This window comes from Bufo bufo, chromosome 3, assembly GCF_905171765.1.
Source record: "Bufo bufo chromosome 3, aBufBuf1.1, whole genome shotgun sequence".
Classification (NCBI taxonomy): Eukaryota; Metazoa; Chordata; class Amphibia; order Anura; family Bufonidae; genus Bufo; species Bufo bufo.
In genome coordinates this window covers 282,732,674-282,738,673 of record NC_053391.1, presented here as the reverse complement: position 1 = coordinate 282,738,673, position 6,000 = coordinate 282,732,674, and positions in this window count along the sequence as shown.

Genomic DNA, 6,000 nt, shown 5'->3' with positions numbered 1-6,000 from the left:
TGCACGTGATCCTGGAGCTTCAGTACCACCTACCATGAACATGTCAGTCAAGCAATAACCACACGTTCATGGACTGCCCCTTGTTCTCCCCAAGCCAGTGGCGCTTGTATCCCCATCACTCCCCCAACCACCCAATCGTGTTCAGGATGGCCAGTACAGTGGTCCTCCCTCCCTCCACCCTCTCAATGTTGCTGGCGAATACAAGCACCGCCCCCCCCCCCCCCCCCTACCTTAAGGATCGCCAGCACATCAGTCCAACCCTCCCGCCCTCCACACTCTCTATGTTTCCAGCGGACACAAACCTCCTCCCCCCCCTTCACAATGGCTGGCGGACACAAACCCCTCCCCCCTTCCGGATGGCCGGTGCAGCCCCCCTACCCCATCCAGGATGGCAGAGTGTAAGCTGTAATATACAGCTAACAGTCTGCTTGAAACGCCCTATGTCAGTGCTGGCACCCATGTCGTCCGTTTAACCCCTTCCATGCCGCGGTCCGTAGGGGCCGCTGTATGGAAAGGGATAAAGGGGAGGGAGCTCCATACCTCCACCATCGGGCTGCTGTGGCAGCGTCCCGATGGTTACCATGGCAACCGACGCCTTCAGAGGCATCTGGCTTGCCATGGTATATCTAAGCCTGATCATGCTCCTGCTAAAGGCAGGAGCATGATCAGGCTTAGGCCTCTTGCACTCGACCGTATGTATTTTGCAGTCCGATAAAAACGGATCCGCATTAAATACGGATGACATCCGTGTGCATTCCGTATTTTGCAGAATGGAACAGCTGGCCCCTAATAGAACAGTACTATCCTTGTCCGTAATGCAGACAATAATAGGACATGTTCTAAACAGACACGAAAAGAAAATACGTTCGTGTGCAAGAGGCCTTAGAGTGAGTCCAATACACTGCAGTAGACTATACAGTGTATTGTAGAGACCAAAGGTAGGTTACATCAAAGAAGGAGATATGGATCAATCAAAAGCGAAAAAGCGCTCAAACCCCTCAAAATAAAGCTAGCTCAGCAACATGAAAAGACCGACAACAAACCACTGAGGCTAAATAGCTATGATTAAAATACAATTTTATTGGAATATATTAAATATACAAAAAAGAGATGACAAACGTAAAAATACTGAATGCAGTACACCCCTGGGAGATGTATATCATGGGTATGACACAAAGAGGAATAAGGGGAGGGAACACTAAACGTAACCTACTGAATGGGCATCCATCCCTATAAAGTGCAAAGTGCTATATTAATAGTGTGCAAAACAAATTATGGGGTTGTGAAATGAAAAATTTGGGGCTAAAGCAACATTTTATTGGAAAAAATGTAATTATTTATTTATACAGTCAAGTGTTCCTAGTATCTATGAAATGCTTGTTAGGTCAATACACTACCCACACCCCTCAATTAATGCTTTGAATGAGGGGTGTTGTTTCCAAAAAGGAGTCACTTTTTGGTGCTTTACTTTCATGGGGTACCTTTAGGGTCTATTAAAATGTGTCATGACATCCAAAAACCATCCCAGCAAAAGCTGCCCTCCAAAAACCATATGGAGCTCCTTTCCTTCTGAGTCCTATGGTGCACCCATATAGCAGTTTACTACCAATTCTCCGTAGTGCTTCCGATCCATGACTCTGCTACATATTTTGAGTATTGCGGACCTATTCAAGTCAATGGGTCCACATCTGTAACACAGAGCACACACAGCTGGTGCCCATATATGGCCTCATGCAAACAAACGTATGCCACAGTGCCCGTGATTTTCCGGTCCCCAATGCATATGCACTGTCTGTGTGTGTTGCGCTTGCAGATGCAGACCTATTTTACTGGTATGGTTCCACGATCCATCCGCACTGCAAAAAGGCAGTGGATGTGCTACTCTTTTGCGTTGCAGACGGAGGGACAGAAATGCCATGTAAGCACTCTATAGTGTTTCCATTGCCTTCTGCTATGTGCCTACACTTTACACCGCTCCGTATACTGCGGTATGCAGACCCTTGTAAGTGAGGGCTCATACACACAAGTGTGCTGCCCACTCTGTGCATTGGGGATCGCAATTTGCGGTCCCCAATGCACAGACACCGTCCATATAGCGGTGCTGACGGACGCAGACCTATTCAACTTTGAATGGGTCTGTGATCCGTCCACACTGCAAAAAAATAGAACACATGGAAATAGAATAAGTGAAGGGGTTTGCAGGCCTCAATACGGGTACCAGTCAACTACAGCCGTGTGCATGAGCCCTGAATCAGCATCCCCGTATATGCGGACACGCCATTTCCAGCCCGTTATATGGGCACGGACAGCCAACGCCCATGTGTATGAGGCCTAAGGGGGAGTAAGAAGAGGAAAAAAGTATCCTGTAAAAATTGGATCCTTTTGCATTTGTTTTATCCATTTCTGTCTGGCATCTTGAGATGCACTTCTGTGGGCTTTTGGGTTTGTATCTCTGCACTGCAAAAGATATGACATGTCCTATCTTTTGCCATATTTTGTGCATGGTGGACCCAATTAAATCAATGTTTTGCAGACCACTATTTGCGGTCTGCCACATGGGCAAGGTGATCATATGGTCATGTAATAGAGCCCTTATGGTAAAGTAAGTGCATGCTCTTTCAGTCTGGTTACCTAGCGCTAAGTGTATCAGACATATAACCGGGGAAAACACTATTTTTCGCCCCCTATAAGACGCCCCGGCCCATAAGACGCACCTAGTTTTTTGAGGAGGAAAATAAGAAAAAAAATATATTTTTAACCAAAAGATGTGGGTTTGAACTAATATGGGGGATCTGTGGATGTCACTGTTATGGGGGGGAGCTGTGGATGGCATTATGATGGTGGGGGGGGATCTGTGGATGGCATGATGGTGGGGGGGGATTTGTGGATGGCATTATGATGGTGGGGGGGGGGATTTGGGGATGCATTATGATGGTGGGGGGGATCTGTGGATGGCATTATGATGGTGGGGGGATCTGTGGATGGCATGATGGTGGGGGGGGGGCTGTGGATGGCATGATGGTGGGGGGGATCTGTGGATGGCATTATGATGGTGGGGGGGGATCTGTGGATGGCATTATGATGGTGGGGGGGGGGGGATCTGTGGATGGCATTATGATGGTGGGGGGGGATCTGTGGATGGCATTATGATGGTGTGGGGGGGGATCTGTGGATGGCATTATGATGGTGGGGGGGGGGATCTGTGGATGGCATTATGATGGTGGGGGGGGGGATCTGTGGATGGCATTATGATGGTGGGGGGGGGATCTGTGGATGGCATTATGATGGTGGGGGGGGGATCTGTGGATGGCATTATGATGGTGGGGGGGGATCTGTGGATGGCATTATGATGGTGGGGAGGGATCTGTGGATGGCATTATGATGGTGGGGGGGGGATCTGTGGATGGCATTATGATGGTGGGGGGGATCTGTGGATGGCATTATGATGGTGGGGGGGATCTGTGGATGGCATTATGATGGTGGGGGGGATCTGTGGATGGCATTATGATGGTGGGGGGGGATCTGTGGATGGCATTATGATGGTGGGGGGGGGGGGATCTGTGGATGGCACTGCTATATGTGTCATCCACAGATCCCCCCCCCCCCCATAACAGTCCCATCCACAGAACCCCCCCATCATAATGCCATCCACAGACCCCCCCCCCCCCCCCATCATTATCCCATTCACAGATTCCTAGGGAGGGACGGTAGTAGGCGGGAAGAGCGGCGGGGCCGTGCAGGCACTGTACTCTGGCCCCGCAGCTCAGTATGTACTGTATTATACATAGTGTTAATCATCAGCTCTAAACTGAATAATGATGCGCTCCCCATGTGTATCGTACTTACCGGTACACATGTCACGCTCCTGTAGTAAGCACTAGCAGGCAGGCCGGGCGTCCGTAACTCACTGAGGTCACGTGCCTGCTCCGCCTACTTCATTCATAAAGTAGGCGGAGCAGGCACGTGACCTCAGTGAGTTACGGACGCCCGGCCTGGCTGCTAGTGCTTACTACAGGAGCGTGACATGTGTACCGGTAAGTACTGTACACAGGGGCAGCGCATCATTATTCAGTTTAGATCTGATGATTAACACTACGTATAATACCGTACATACTGAGCTGCGGGGCCAGAGTACAGTGCCTGCATGGCCCTGTCGCTCTCCCCGCCTACTACAGTCCCTCCTCACTAATACATCGCAGTCTGCTATTACACTTTTTGTGATGTAAGGTGACCAAATTTTTTTTTATTTTTATTTTTTACGGTATTCACCTGAGGGGTTAGGTCATGAGATATTTTTATAGAGCAGGTTATTACTAACGCGGTGATACCTAATATTTTTTTTTTATGATTTTATTTTTGAAACAAAGAAAATCATGTTTTAGTGTCTCAATAGTCTGAGAGCCATAGGTTTTTTCAGTTTTTGAGCCATTTTATCTTAGGTAGGGTATGATTTTTTTGCGGGATGAGATGACTGGCACTATTTTGGGGTGCGTATGACTTTTTGATTGCTTGCTATTATACTTTTTGTGATGTAAGGTGACAAAAACATAAATAAAAAATTTGTGTTCATCTGAGGGGTTATTGGGGAGTATTTTTATAGAGCAGATTCTTACGGATGCGTATTGCTTTTTTTTTACATAGTTTTTGTTTTAATTTTTTTTACGGTGTTCACCTGAGGGGTTAGATCATGTGATATTTTTATAGAGCAGGTTCTTACGGACGCGGCGATACCTAATATGTATACTTTTTTTATTTACTTGTTTTACACAATAACAGATTTTTTAAAACAAAAAAATGGATGTTTTAGTGTCTCCATATTCTGAGCCATAGTTTTTTATTTTTTGGGCGATTGTCTTAGGGGCTCATTTTTTTGCGGAATGAGGTGACTGGTACTATTTTGGCGGGCATACGCCTTTTTGATCGCTTGGTGTTGTACTTTGTGATGTAAGGTGACAAAAAATGGTTTATTTAGCAAAGTTTTTTTTTATTTTTTTTTACGGTGTTCATCTTAGGGGTACGGTCACGTGATATGTTTATAGAGCCGGTCGATACGGACGTGGCGATACCTAATGGGTCTACCTTTTTTCCTTTTTTTTTTCCTTTTTTTTTTTTTCTTGAAACTTTTAATTTTTGGGGGTGGGGAAACTTTTTTTATTTTTTTTTCAACTTTTTTTTCACTTAATTTTTTGTCCCACTTTGGGACTTCAACTTTTGGAAGTCTGATCCCCTTTACAATGCATTCCAATACTTCTGTATTGGAATGCTTTGGCTGTATGAGTAATACAGTGTGTATTACTCATACAGCTTCCTGCCTGTGAGTTCCAGGGGGCTGGATCTCACAGGCTCTCAACCAGAAAGCAGCCCCGATTTCTAAGGAAGGCATCGGGCTTCCTTCCATGCCATCGAGTCCCCGTCGCAGCAGCACGGGGACCCGATGGCAGCTCCGATCTCTGCCTGACATCGCATGTGCCGTGGTCAGCCCTGAATGCCCTTGCACTTGATAATTTGAAAGGTTTGTCTTCTGATTCAAGCTCGAGGAGAATTGAGGCTGTGTTGAGGGAGTGATCTGAGGCTGCATGTGATAAATCAGCCAGCATTTGAATCTAAAGGGGTTATTCAGGAAACTATATTTACCCTGAGGGTAGGTAATCAGACATGTGGGGGTGCGACACCCTGCACACCTGCCAATTAGTTGATTTGAATTTGCCTTCAACCCCACAGGGTCTTTGTAGACATCATGGAACCTTAGTCACATGGTCTAGATACAGCTTAGCCCCGTTCAAGTCAATGGGGCTAAGCTACAACATCAAGCATAGCCGCTTCACAATGTATGGCACTGTGCTTGCTAAGCTGACAGGAGGTCACAGTGCTAACCAGAGCTCCTGTGAGTGTTGTGGCTTCAAGAATCAGCTGATTGGCAGGGATGTCGGGGCTTGGACACCTGCAGATGTGACGATGATGATCTACCCTGACGATAAATTATCATTATCTCTTCCTGGA